The sequence below is a fragment of the Astatotilapia calliptera genome, chromosome 19 (genome assembly GCF_964374335.1).
Source record: "Astatotilapia calliptera chromosome 19, fAstCal68.1, whole genome shotgun sequence".
Classification (NCBI taxonomy): Eukaryota; Metazoa; Chordata; class Actinopteri; order Cichliformes; family Cichlidae; genus Astatotilapia; species Astatotilapia calliptera.
In genome coordinates this window covers 26,202,449-26,217,734 of record NC_137440.1, presented here as the reverse complement: position 1 = coordinate 26,217,734, position 15,286 = coordinate 26,202,449, and the positions used below count along the sequence as shown (strand labels likewise).

Sequence of the window (15,286 nt, the reverse complement as noted above, 5' to 3'; positions counted from 1 at the left end):
TCACATTCTTTCTCTGTTATGGCGCCTATGTTATGACCTCGGCTCCCTGTCTTTCTGCTCTCCGCAAAGGTGGGGGTATGGAATGTGGTCTGCCTCCTCCACCATCGGCACAGGGTCCCTTGCACACAACACTCTCTCCATGATTCAGCAGCATGAAATGCCAAGAAACAGTGCAACACATTCACAGCAGATCAAGGGTACAGGGTAATGCACACCTGTCTAACAAATCCAAAAATGGTCACATTCCTTTAACCCAAAAATATAATGGAAACTAAGCTACATACACAGCACACAATCTAGACTAAAGGACACTATATGACCCACAGCAGTCAACACAATTCAACCACTTTAACCACAGACACAAGACAACATGATAACAGAATAATCTCACAGGGGAAATGGAACTGCCAACCACAGTCCTCCGTGTCCCTGGCAAGCCTGAAAGGGAAAAAAAACACTTTTGTTTGTATTTTTATGTATTTCTAATTAATAAAAAAATAACTACATTACCTGAATAAATTGGCAGAGGACCTTGGATGCTGGTTTCGCCACTTACAAGTAATGGGAAAAATGTTTGTCCACCTCTTAGTTGGACTCCTCTTTACAGCACAGCTAATTTGTTCAGTGAAGGTGGTTGGTAATGTGAAGTTTGACCTATATATTTCTTTATCTATCATTAGGATTCAGGAATGAATGGCATCAAATGTATTTAGGTAAAAGGTAGTTAGATTCTCAAAATCTCACATCTCAAAAGAGGAAAAGACATTTTCACTGTAAAATTCTAATTTTAGAGTAGTGATATTAAGAGAGTGTTTGTAAGCAGACCAACAGGAGAAATATACCACTGCCTTTCAAGATGTTGGTCACAATATATTTAAGTCTAGGACTGTGTGTGTCACTGAGCCCAGAAACACCTGCAAAAACTACTTCAGACAAAAGAAGACCAGGAAATGCTGACTGTCATGAAGGTTCCTCCACCTAATTACTTCAGTGAACAACTGTGAGAGGTGTAAAAAGCCAGACGTTCTGTGAAATCTTAACATTTTCAAATCCTGCAACAAACTGCTGAGAAGCTGAGCATGCCCTCGTGATGATTCATGACACTTAAGTTCCTCATTCTTGCTGAGGCTGCATAAAACACTTCCTTAAATAAGTGGCGTCGTGCGATCATCCTCTTGATGTATAGCTCCACCTTTTTCTATTTCAGTGCCTGGCATTCCTTATCTTCCTTCAAGAGCTGCCCCCCCCCCCCCCCACCCACCCACCCCCACCCCCCCAGCTCTGCTGACTGACCTGTATGAAGCAATCATAACAGGTAGTCATAGGTAACATGAAGAAGCCCTGAAGGAGGCTGTGGTCATCATTAGACCGGTTTCTGTGGCCATTGGTGCTTCTCATGAGTCCTTCCAATTCTACCAATCAGGTACAATTATTAAAACACTTTTGAAAGTATCTTCAAATAAAACAAGAAATATTTTTTTTCTTGTTATTTTAAACCCATCAGTCACCATCACTCACCCCTAACTAACATGTATTTTAAGGTATGTACGATGAAGCAGCACCGATTTGGACCGTGGTGTGCTCACTGTGGGTTACGGTTCTTACAAAGGACATGACTCCCGGCTGATCAAGAACAGCTAAATACCGACATGTTTTAATTCATGCACTTCATTCCTGCTAACATTCGCCAAGTGCTGATACACAGCTACAAAAGGCATCTTTTGTTAATCAGATTGTTATGTCTTCACATGAGGTTAATGTGAACACAGCTGAGTTTTAGCTGCTGAATGCTGTTCATTTGTTTCTTTCTGGGGCAGTGGGGTCTTGGATGGGGAGAGATGGGCTACATTAGGATGAGCAGGAACAATTTCAATTGTTCTGGGCTTATTTCCAAGTTACCCTTTGATCTGAACAGATGGAAATAAGGGGCAGGGGGCATATAATTTACTTAAAAATCAAATGATCTTTTTAAAGTTTTATTTCTGGTTCGGTTTCTGGTGTTTTGTTTGTGTTTAATGGACTAACCTTATAATGACTGCAAACACATGTAAATAAATAAATGTTTGACACTAAGATGTAAACATTTACTTTTGTGTGTTTTACTTTGTTGGTGGTGCGTGGCTTAATAACCATGCAGTGGAATTTAGATTTAGAATCTGTTGTCTGTTGGTCAATCCAAAGATTTTTACAAATCAGATTAGCTGATTAGCCCCAAGCTTTTAGTGTAGAGTCTGCATGGATTACATTTTAGTTTCATTGAAGAGCAAATTTGGTGGACTCTGTGTCTATCACTCTCTATTTTTTTTAAATGACTAAAGATGCAAAAGCATGCCTGTTAAAAAAAGCTGGAAAAGCTGCTAATAATAACAAACACTCCAATCTGTGGTTAAAGTAGAAATGCGGAGTACAAGTCATGCGCAAAGCAAACATCTTGACATTATTTTGGGTTCATAAGCTAGTTTGAGTCAACATAAATAATTCTAAATAAACCATTTATGTTGTCCAAAAGTCTGATGTTTCAGAAGCAGTCTCAAATACTTCCTGCTTCTATGGCCTTTGGTTTGCAAACATTAGATGAAAGATATAAACTGAAAACTTTTGTAGATGAATGTCTCCTCTCTGGATTCTCCTGTCTGAATTTAACGTTTTGTGCTTCCTCAGTTACAGTTTTACTTCCTTCAGCATGTTGTGATTTGAATTTTTTTTTTTTTTTTTACATTCATTGATCACATGCAGGAAAGGACAGAGACATAAAACTGAAAGGCGATGTGGACATATAACACCGTAATGGAGGCTAAGTCTGGCTGACTGTTATGTAAAAAAGACAATAGAAATTTAAAGCAGCCAACTGTCAAGTGTGCAAAGTTAAATAGTCATAATCAAGCATAATTTGACGAGCCTGAGCTTGTCGAGCACAGCTAATACGCTTTTTTCCCTTTTACTTACTTCCGAAAAGAAAACCTAATTTCTGCTGTTCAATGGGCTCCTGAACAAATTTAAACTTTTTAAAATTATGCAAAATGCAAAACGCTTAGCCGTGTCTCTAATAAAACTGCTGTAACTTCAGAGTTAATGTTCATATGTTAATTGATGGTTTTCTTTCATTTTTGATGTACTGCAGAATATTTTTATAAAATCCCAAGCCAGGAAAATCATCTTCATGTTTTTCTGTGTTTTATCCTCAGCTACTTTGACACAAAGGCATCTGCTGTGATGCTCACACCTTTGATAAAGTCTTGCGTGTGTCAGCTTCCTTTTTATAGATACAAAAATATGTAAATGTACTGATCTGAATTATAATATTTCTGACTGTCTGAGGCAAAATTTCCCATATTCAAATCGAATTGAATCAAATCGAATCGAACTGAATTGAATTGTGGATCGAATCGATTCAGGACCTTCAACACACCTGAATCAAATGATTACTTCATTACCAGGCCTCTGGAGAACTTCAAGACATGTTGAGGAGGTAATTTAGCCATTTGAATCAGCTGTGATGGATCAAGGACACATCTAAATCTGCAGGACACCGGCCCTCGAGGCCTGGAGTTGGACACCACTGGTCTAGGTTACGCATTCTTGTGTCAGGTTCCTTTTGTGTCTCCTGTGAGAGTCTGTGTATGTTCTTTAAGTTTTGTCCGTGTCTCCCTTTTCTGTTCCCATGTTTCATTCCATGTCTCCCTTGTCTGAGTTGTGCATGTTCTCCCCAGCCCGTCATCTCCCTCTCCCTCTGTGTCCCTCACTCCGCGTCCCAGTCATGTCATTGTTTTCCTCTCCCAGTTCCGTTTACACGTCTGTTCCTTGGTCCCAGTGTCAAGACTATGTGTCTTAATCTGCATGTTTCCTGTTTTATTTTGACAGTCTCTCATCTTGTGTTCAGTGTGTTCTGTTTTAATTCCTTTGTCTCGTTACGCCTTAACTCGTTCCAGCTGTGTTCCCTGTGTGTTTCCACTTCCCTCATCACCTTCATGTGCATTTATTGTGTGAGTTTCCCTTTGTTCATTGTCAAGATCGTCGGTTAACCTTCCCTGTGTTTCTATGGTCCATGTGTTCGGGGATTTCATGTTTCATGCACTTATTTTCCCAGTTCAAGTTTTATGTTAGTTTCTTCCTTCCTTTTTCCTTTCTTTTGGTTTATGTTTTCGTTTTCAGCGACAAGAAGTGCTCGCTTTTCGTTAAAGTTTAATTCTGCCTCACTCATCTGCATCTGGTTACACACACCACAACCTCCACACAATCTGCGGCCTGGATTGTGACACTATTAGAGTGTTTTTTATTAACATTTATTTTCAAAAAGTGGAACAGGACAGAGACATTTATTTTCTTTCTTCATACATGTTGGTTGATTAGAAATTCAATAACAGTGTAATTCTGAGAACTGAGAAGGGAAAGAAATGGATGACAGTAATGGCAAAAACAGTCAAAACATGTTTGACAAGCTGCACTGGTTTAATCACAAGTTAAATTTTCCGTCAAAGTTCTTCCTCTGCTCGTGCTTTATGTTTAAAATCACTCAGTTATACGGACCTAATAAATGTTATGAGTAATCAGAGTGATCACAGTTCAGCCTTTTTTATATTGGTGTGCATATCATTTTCAGCTGCTTATGTTTTCTTTAGTGTCTAAAACCTTTAATTTGATTCTCTTTACAAATAAGTCTGACCTTTGCTCATCATCACTACAGGTACACATACAATTCAAGTGATATAGTTTGTCTTTTTTCAAATTTCTTTTTTCAAAAACAGTTGAAGAAAAAACTTCCCCTACTACAACAACTTCTTCTCTTTAACTTTGTCAGACATTCTTGATGAGATTTTCCAAGATATGGTAAATGGCCTGCATTTGTATAGCGCTTTTCTAGTCCCTAAGGACCCCAAAGCGCTTCACACTACATTCGGTCATTCACCCATTCACACACAGGCGATGGCAAGCTACATTGTAGCCACAGCTGCCCTGGGGTGAGGCAGAGGACTGCCGGACACTGACGCCACCGGGCCCTCTGACCACCACCAGTAGGCAAACATGGGGTTAGTATCTTGCCCAAGGATATTTGACATGCAGCCAGGAGACAGCCTGGGATCAAACCAAAGACCTTCTGATTAGTGGCTGAGCTGCTCTGCCACCTGAGCTACAGCCACCCCACAAGACAAACAGGAACTGTGGATTCAAAATTTGTGATGAGTAACAATTTACTCATCACATATTGACTTCATTTACTTCATCAAAATCTATAGTCTGTAATGTTTTATGATTTTTAAATCAAATAAAATGTGAATTTTGACCTTTGACTTGTGCTAACTTTTTTTTATATCACTGCATTATTTTGTGACAAATTTGAACTTGTCATGATTTTTAAAATCTAATAAGACATTTCTCAGTGAAAAAGTCATCCACGGAGGCTCTACAGAGCAGGTTAATCAGCTTTATTTTCTTGGAAGCACAAAAGTCTGCAGAAAACTGAATAGAAAGAAAAATCACTCAAGTGCTGAATATCTCTGTGTGGATAAAAGTAGATTAATTAACACAGTTTCTAATGATAGAAACCACTGCATGGTTATTAAGTCACACAACAAAGTGTAACACACACAATCTCATGAACCGAAAGTTCGCCAAGGAGTGGACCCAAATGCAGACACCAAGACGCAGAGGAAACTATTTACAAGAGTTATTATTTGACAGCAGAGTTTGTGAGCCAGATTAGAAATGGCTATGGGGAGTGGTGAGTGGAGCTGAGAAGGGAGCTGGATCACAGAGGGGGTCACGGCGAGAGACAGAGAGGCAAAAGGGATCCTGTAACAGACAGAGACAGAGTTATTGTATGGATAATGAGCAGTCAACTCAGAGTCTTTTGCTGGTGAGTTTATTCTGCTTACTTCCAGGTCCAGGCTTTGAAGGCCCTGAGGAAGGGAGGTCCGTGGGAATTTCCAGTGTATTCGTGGTATAATGGCAAGTTATGCCGCTACGCTAGTTACCGCCATGGAGAGCATAATGAACTGCCGAGTAAAAGCAGGTTGCACAGGTTTAAGTAGCTCTCCCACTGATTGCTTGCACATGAGCACTAGATGAGACACATGAAGCTTCACCCCAGTGGGATGGACAGCAGCTGAACACTGATGACAAAGTATATCCTTATTATCAAGGAACACATTACATTATAACAGGATTGGGCCAAAACAGGTGAAACTGAATATGCCAATGGAAGATCAAGCAGAGGTATCTATGCCACATTTCAAAAGGGAAAAAGACATTTTCAATGAATAAAATCAAATTTCAGAGTAGTGGCATTTAGAGAATAGTGTTTTTAAGTAGACCAACGGGAGAAATATACCACAGCCTTTTTTGTCCGTTTGAATAGTCACAATATATATCAGTCTAGGACTGTTTTGTCACTGAGCCCAGAAACACCTGCAAAAACTTTGTGAGACCAAAGAAGACCAAGAAATGCTGATTATCATGAAGGGTCCTCCACCTAATCACTTCAGTGAACAACTGTGAGAGGTGTAAAAAGCCAGACGTTCTGTGAAATCTTAACATTGTCAAATCCTGCAACAAGCTACTGAAACGCTGATCATGTCCTCCTGATGATTCATGACACTTAAGTTCCTTGTTTTTGCTGAGGCTGAATAAAACGTTTTCTTAAATTTGTGGCACTGTGCGATCCTCCTCTTAATGTATAGCTCCACCTTTTTCTATTTCAGTGCCTAACATTCCTTCTCTTCTTTGAAGAGCTGCTGAAAAACACCTGACTGACTGGTATGAAGTAATCATAACAGGTAGTCAGGTAAATAAAAACACCTCTCTGACACAGAGCTGTATCTCACACAGGTGGTTATTCTTCAGTCTTCACAACAGACAAAGACAACGAGACAGGTAAGTAGCTGCAGCACAGATGATAACACATAGACAGGTCCAAATACACTTTCAGTAATGCAAAGATTCATTATTTCGAGAAAGAATTACAGGAAGAGATTAAAAAGAAACTGGAACTGAGACATAGAGCACATAGTATGGTAGTATGAAAATGACATCCAGCATCTTGACAGAAAATATTTTAATGCTGATGTGAAAAAGATCATAAACTGCCTGTGTGGTTTCCTGTAAGTCACAAAGGATTTCTGTCTTTTTCTGTTTGTGTTCAGTCAAGATGAAGTTGCTGCTTGTTGTTTCTGCTGTTCTGGCTGTATCCAGCTGTGCCAGCATCTCTCTGGAAGATCTGGAGTTTCACGCCTGGAAGCTCAAGTTTGGTGAGACAGCAGACTCTTTCTCTACTCTTATATTGAAGGTTTATGTCAGAAGCTACTGATCATGCTTTGTGGTTTTTACAATAATGTCTCAAATGAAAGAAAACCTTTTAGCTTAAATTAAAATTTTATTCATTAATGATCGATTACACGTGATTTTCTTTTATTCTGTTTCTGATATTTCACTTTTCCGACTGGCAGGAAAATCCTACGAATCTCCATCAGAGGAGAGTCACCGTAAGCAGATCTGGCTCACCAACCGCAAACTTGTGCTAATGCACAACATCTTAGCTGATCAGGGCTTCAAATCCTACCGGCTTGGTATGACCTACTTTGCTGACATGGTATGTGTAGAAACAGAAGCCAGTCAGGTTTCAGAATGACACATCAAAGTTCATTACTAGAATAGCCATGAGCAGAGATGGGCAGTAACGCGTTACTTGTAACGCGTTACTGTAATCTGATTACTTTTTTCAAGTAACGAGTAAAGTAAGGGATTACTATTGCAAAATCGGTAATTAGATTACCGTTACTTTCCCGTAGGAACGCTGCGTTACTGCGTTACTAAAACCGTGATTTTTTTTGCGAGAATGTCTCATGACAGTGACGTAAGCAAGTGCGACGTTGGTGACAGCAGCTGTGTGCAGATCAACAATGGATAATATATCGAGTGCGGGAGAGAGTATGAGTGTGCAGCGTTTAAAGTGTGGAAGTACTGACCTTACTTTGAGTTTGATTCCATAAAAAGTGACAAAAACATTAGCGTCCATCGTGCGTGGGAAGAAAACTTCTTTTTACAGCGAAAAAAACCCCTAAACTTCCGAGCAAGCACCGAGTAGCTACGACGTGATGGGAAACTCACAGAGACACTCGCGCGGATTCTTCAACTGACCGCAGCACACCTACACCAGGGTAACCCTCCGCCTACCCTGCTCCTGCTTTACAGGTGAAAATAGAGCAAAAGGACCGCTGAGTCTTTGACTTTATTTATTTTCTGCTGTGTTTTACTTGCATCTGTTTGAAAGAGTGAGTGAAAACACAAAAAATATTTTATTTTATGTGCTGGAATGTGTAGAAAATAGGTTTAAATGTTAAACTAATTTATTCAAGTCAGAGAATGTTGCATATAATTAAATGTTTTGCTTGATGCATAAAGTTAAAAGATTAAAACTGATAAAACAAGTTAAAAAAAGAGACTTTTCCATTTGATTACATTTTGTATGATGGATTATGTAGAAAAAGTAGAATTGGGCTGAAAGATCTATCACTTTATCACCTCTTCAGGTTGTAAATCGTGTTTTTAAAAAGTAACTAAGTAACTAAGTAATTAATTACTTTTGAAAATAAGTAATCAGTAAAGTAACGGGATTACTTTTTGGGGGGAGTAATCAGTAATTAGTTACTGATTACTTTTTTCAAGTAACTTGACCAACACTGGCCATGAGTAATTTTGGTTACAATTTGCATACAGCAGCTTTAAAAATTACAGTTAAACCCCAATAATTTTGTTCTTCTTTATCAGGAAAATGAAGAGTATAAACAGCTGGTTTCCCGGGGCTGCCTTGGATCTTTCAATGCTTCTCTGCCTCGCCGTGGCTCTACCTTCCTTCGCTTGCCTGAAGGTATTGATCTGCCCGACACTGTTGACTGGAGGGATAAGGGATATGTCACTGGTGTCAAGGATCAGAAGCAGTGTGGCTCCTGCTGGGCCTTCAGTGCAGTGAGTATATTGGAATCAGTCTTCCTACTGTTATAAAGCGGGAAACTTTGCTCGACTGTTGCCTTTTTAAAAACGGACTCATTCTTGTTGCAGACTGGTGCACTGGAGGGTCAGCACTTCAGGAAGACAGGAACGCTGGTGTCTCTGAGTGAGCAGCAGTTGGTCGACTGCTCTGGCTCATATGGAAACATGGGCTGCAATGGAGGCTGGATGGACTCTGCTTTCCGGTACATCAAAGCCAATGGAGGAATTGACACTGAGGCATCCTACCCTTATGAGGCTAAGGTAAATCGACAGCAGTATGTCAAAACCATATCACACCAAATCTCTTGTTGATGTAAATAATTTCTCAATTAGGACCGGATCTGTCGCTATAACCCTGCAAGTGTTGGTGCCACATGCAGCGGCTATGTTGATGTGAGTAAATTTAATGAAGAAGCCCTGAAGGAGGCTGTGGCCACCATCGGACCGGTTTCTGTGGCAATTGATGCTTCTCAGATGTCATTCCAGTTCTATACATCAGGTGCAGACATTGAAACACTGTTTTGGAAGATTTCTTCAAATAGTACAAGAACTGAGAAGTGTTTTATTTGTTCTTTACACCTGTCAGTCTAATTCACCTGTATTTAAAGGAGTGTATGATGAACCTGGGTGCAGCAGCCTAGAATTGGACCATGGTGTGCTGGCTGTGGGTTATGGTACTGAGAATGGACATGACTACTGGCTGGTCAAGAACAGGTAAATACCCACAGGTGACGGTCATATTTGAATTCATGCACTTCATTCCTGCTAACATTCACTGAGTGCTGATGCACAGCTGCATATAAAGGCATCTTATTTGTGGTTTCACAGCGTAATATAGATCATTATGTCGCTGCATGCTGTTCAACTATTAGTGTGAACATAACTGAGTTTTACCTGCTAAATGTTGTTATTTTCTGTCTTTCTGTAGCTGGGGTCTTGGATGGGGACAGATGGGATACATTAAGATGAGCAGGAACAAACTCAACCAGTGTGGGATTGCTAGTGCAGCAAGCTACCCTCTGGTCTGAAGTGGTGGAAACAAACTCAGCTACATTTGTTTTTCCATTTGAACAAAATGTACTCATGTTAATTTTAAACCTTTGTTTACATAATCCGAAATATATGTGAACATTTAAGATTTATTCAATCCAGGTTAGTGTTAGTCTAGGATTTTCTTCAATGTGGTGGAAATATATAATTTTACGTCCAAAAAGTAAATAAACTGAGATGCAAACATTTACTTTTGTCTGTTTCACTTTGTTGCTCGTGTGTAGCTTAATAAGTGGATCAGTCCACTGTGAGGACAGATTTTATGTTTCCAAGAGAACAAAGATGACTGAGTAACCCCCAGTTTCTCCTCTAGATGGATGATATTTTTGTTTAATTGAGACACATATTGACAATAGTTATTGCATAATTGACATTAAATGATACAATAGTATGCAAAACATTAAGTGATGCACATTTGGCTGTTCCTTTTCAGTTAGCACATGTTACAGGTCGGTCATGACAGGCCATTAAGAGATTTAAAAACAAATAAAAGAACTTAAAAAACGATCCTAAAACATACAGGTTGCCAGTGGAGTGAAATTAAAATGGTGGTGATGTGCTCAGACTTTTCTGCTCCAGTTAAAAAACGCTCTGCAGCATTTTGCACAACCTGCAGACTTCTAATGGATGCATCACATAATTGCCATTAAATGATACAAAACATTAAAATGATTAAATGATGCAAAACATTCGTAATGCACATTTGGCTCTTCCTTTTTGGAATAAAAGTTAGCACATGTCAAAGGTCAGTCATGACAGGATTTCTATTTTTCTTTGTCATTTGGAGAGATGATTATGACAGTGTTCACTATTGGGTCACATTATATATAGCCAATAATTAACTTTAATTAAAATAAACATTATATATACTTATTAATACGTTTTTGTCACTTTATTACATGTGCTAAGACTATGGCTTATAGGCAGGCTAAGGAATTATAGATTATTTCTGTTAGCACATCATAGCATAGTTCGACAAGCCTTGTTAAGCAACACTGTTTATCCACGTGCCATCTAACAAACTTTCTCTGGTTCCTCCAAACCACCTCAGAGCTCTACAAAAATGATTTGATAGCAAAGAAGACCTTCCACCTGACCTCACTTGTTCACAACATGGCATCATTTGTATGAAACATTGTGTACAAATTTGAAAATAAATGTATATTTTAATTGTTGTCTCAGATACTTGACAACAATTATTAACGAAAGAGTTTTGAGAATGCAGTTTGCACTAGGTTAGGTCCATAATTTGCTGCAAAACACAGTTTTTGTCATTTTTCTTCTCTACACCCCACAGTGGATTTAAAGAGAAAAGGTCAGTATGTGATTGTATTTAATGAAACGTGGTTGAAAAGCTTTGTTAAATTCCCCAAACTTGTTCATGAAGCTCAGCCACGTGACAAGTTCACCTTCTTTATGCCCACAATGTCCAAAAGTCCTTATTAACTCATATGCAGTTAGTTCTGGTCAGTTGATGTGTTAGAGGCCAATTTAAACACTGTGCAGTTTCCAGTTATTTGCTACATATGCATGTCTAGTATGGGGCAGGACAGGATGGTTTCAACATGAAAACTGAACGTGTATGAATGGGAACTGAGGAAGGAAACATATGGATGACAGTAACAGCAAAAATACTTTTTACATTAAAACATGTTTGACAGGCTCCACTGGTTTAATAACAAGCTAAAGTTTCAGTTTATGAACTTTACACAGTTCATCTGCTTCTTTTCTTCCTCTGCTCATGCTTCATATTTAAAATCACTCAGTTATGTGGACATAATTAACCTTTAATTTGATTCTTTTTACAAATCTGTCTGACCTTTGCTCATCATCACTACAGGTACACATAAAATTGTATCTTATAGATTGTTTTCTTTTTTAAAAGAAATGAAGAATGAATAATAGAGCGTGAGACATTAAGACACAAATTTAGACAAAAAAAACTTCTCTTTAACCTTTGTCGCACATTCTTGATGAGATTTTCCAAGATAAGGTGATGAGTTAGTTTTAAGAACAAGCAGGGCCTGTGGATTCCTGGTGGTAGTGATTGATGACTGACAGCTTCTTTCTGTTGTGCTCTGTTTACACTGAGGACGTCTGAGCAGAAATGAAGATTGAAGAGCCTAAAACCAACTGACACACATAGGTGGTTCAACACTCACGCAGACACTTTGTGTGGCAATCATAGAGTGCTCACTACAATCTCAATAATTCATTGTTATTTGGCATTTGCACAAAAGAAAACGTTACAGTTCTTGGCTTAAAATTTTGAAAGCAAGTTTTTGAAATCACAATCATCAATGTCAAGAAGCATCACTGCATGTGACTACAGGCTTACGTCACAGCAACATTGAATGTGAAAAATGATTCTGATTATATTGTACCTAGTTAATTGTGTTATTTTATTTCTAATCTACAGTATTTCTTCACCTACAAGGGTTACTGTTCTCCTGAAGGGAGGGAGTGTATTCGTTTCTGTTTGTTTGTTAGCAAGCGACCCTTTATGGTGTTCAAGCTATCATTTTAGAATATTGTGTGATGGTAGATACAATTAACAGCTCGAGCTGATTTAATTGAGGTAAAAACTGGATCATGGTTAGATCGGATGTGAAAATCAGGAAATATTTTATGTTACCCACAATTTTTGTGGATTTCTGGTAGACTTCACAAAAGAATGCTGACGTCAGCATGCTGCAACAAAAACATGGACATTTTATTATATTGTTATCATTTTAGTGTTTTGGTTTATTTAAAAAATAGGATTTCAAAAAACAAGACAATAGGATTTTTACCAGTGTTGCTTAACACAGCAAAGTGCTGCACATCAACAGAAAGAAAGAAACATTTAAGCTCATGTCAGCATGCATCAGAGAGATGACACAATGTGCCTTCAGTGTCACTGCCAAACATACCTGACTGCTTAGAATTCACTGAATCTATATTCCCGTCACCTGTAGCAGGAAGAATGTTGACAACAAAAACTGTCTTTACGGGATCACATGTTTGACAGGCAACACAGGTTGAAGTTAGAGGTTCACTTTTGTTTTTTTTACCTTGTTAGATTTGTATTGTTGATTGTCATTTATGCTTAGAAATATTTACTTCTATATGCTTAGAGTTTTGTAATTAGTTGTAGATTGGTAGAGGTTTTGATCCTTGATAGTCTGCAAACTTTGTGTGTATTAGACAGCACTTTGGGAGCATGAGAGGTCATACCGTGTCTTATTGTTTATGATTCTAGTCTAAGTGCTCTTTGTTTAGATGAACTGCAGGACTTCCTCACCGTGTTATCTAGGATGAACCATCTAGGGTGAGGGGGAGGCTACCCTCTTCCTGACCAAGGATGTTTGACCCTTTGATCAGCAGTCCACACACACACACACACACACACACACACACACACACACACACACACACACACACACACACACACACACAGGCAAGGTACTCTTTGTGTGTATGTAGACGTCATATGTTAATGAACTTATGCATATTCATGTAACCTCAATAAAAGAACAGTGGTACGGGAGAACGGACGAGAGCAACTGGGGTCAAGCGAAGGAACGGTGCCTGTCCGGTTCTCTCCCGTGCACGAGAAACATGAAGAAGCTTGCCTACTTGTGTCTTGCTTTGCAGTGTAATTATATTGCCTTCAACGTTCCAGCGGATGGGTTCAAGCTACAAACCTATCATACCTCTCTTATTTGAGGTGCATAATCACTCACTTTCACTGATAAATACATAATCTGAACAATGATTAATTAAGGTGACACAGTTAAGACTTGCTTATGTTGGTGTGCAGATCATCTTCGTTGTTAATAAAACTTAATTTCACTTTGCAGATCAGTCTGACCTTTGCTCCTCATCACTACAGGCACATATAAAATAATGTTACACAGTTTGTTTGTTTTTTTCCTTTTTTGTTTTTAACCTTTACTTGCAAAACCAGAACAAAAGTAGAACAAAACCCAATAAGATCAGATGTGTTTTGTTTAGATGGATGGATTTTTCACTTTTTCAACATTTGGAGATGGTGGCACTGGTGCAGTGACAGTATGACGATGCAGAGGTTTGGAGTGGGAGACAAAGTTGGAGAGGCAAGGGTGAGATAGCTTGGACATGAGCAGAAGAGGGATAATTAATACACTGGTCAAAGGGTTTTGAAAATGGAGCTGCCAGGCAGGAGAAAAAGAAGAACATCACAGAGAAAATTAATGGATGTAGTGAAGGAGTCCATGCAGAGGACTGGGTTGACAAAGATGCTTGGGATAGGGTGAGATTGAGGGAGATAACCTGCTGTGGTCACCAGCAGAAATAATAACAAGAAGAAGAAGAAGACAAATTCTTCATCATTCCCTTAGTTGCACATCCTGGATCCCAGATTGAATCAAGTTAAGCACATTCACACAACAATCCCTCATATATAGTACATGCCTCACACAGGCTGTCTGTGTAGGCTCCCAGGCATTACGGTCATGGTAATCTAAAGAGTGACTACACTTCTTTAAGTTTCTGGAAGACGTTCACTTATAAAAGAAGCCTTTTCAGCTATAAAACCAAATGGTAGAGAGTACCAGATTCTTAACCCTAGTGGGAGTTGTCCCTTAAGAGGGTCCTTGACCAACTACTGATCATATGACTGATCACATAAGCCAAGGTATGAAAAAGAGTATGGGTCATTATCAGCAGAGGTCTTGGGTAAAACCATTGTGAGACCCTGCCTCACCCTGAGATCAACTTCTGAAACCATCTAGAGAGAAACAGAGTAACAAATGGAACAACATGAGATCAGGCGATGGGAAGTGAAACGTCTTTAAGAAACTTACAGAACTCCACTCAATTAGAAAAACTCTTACAGTCCTTTCTAAACATCCATAAATGGTCTGTTCTGTTACATATTATAAAACATGAGCTCTATCAAATGTCCCCTTTTCTTGAATAAGAAAAATGTTTTTGAAGTTTTGTCTTGTGTCAAAATATGGAAAATCTTTACTTAGTGTATATGCACACAGGTCAGCACAAAGTATGCTAAAGAAAATCATGTTCACTGAAATAAAAACGTGGGAAAATTCACGTCCAGAAACACAAATCAATAAAACTCTGATTTTATGGTCCACAAGTCTGTCTCAGCATCTTGCATTTGGGTCTTTTTTTTTTTTTTTTTTCCTTTTTTGCCTGTCCCGTTTGGCTCTTTTGCCATCAGAATTGTTGTCTAAAGGCAAACAAAGATGCCCAACGGATTTACTTTACC

The 15,286-nt window shown here is 38.8% G+C and overlaps 1 pseudogene across 1 annotated transcript in view; it reads left to right on the top strand.

Moving 5' to 3' along the window:
- Window positions 1-10,225, top strand: part of LOC145422388 (uncharacterized) — a 30,874-nt pseudogene extending 20,649 nt beyond the window's left edge. Inside the window, exons 18-24 of the transcript XR_013903672.1 lie at window positions 6,826-6,870; window positions 7,140-7,244; window positions 7,443-7,585; window positions 8,764-8,961; window positions 9,055-9,484; window positions 9,594-9,699; window positions 9,914-10,225. The product of XR_013903672.1 is annotated as an uncharacterized LOC145422388 (transcript). The remainder of the gene's footprint in view (window positions 1-6,825; window positions 6,871-7,139; window positions 7,245-7,442; window positions 7,586-8,763; window positions 8,962-9,054; window positions 9,485-9,593; window positions 9,700-9,913) is intronic.
- Window positions 10,226-15,286: the final 5,061 nt, after the last annotated feature.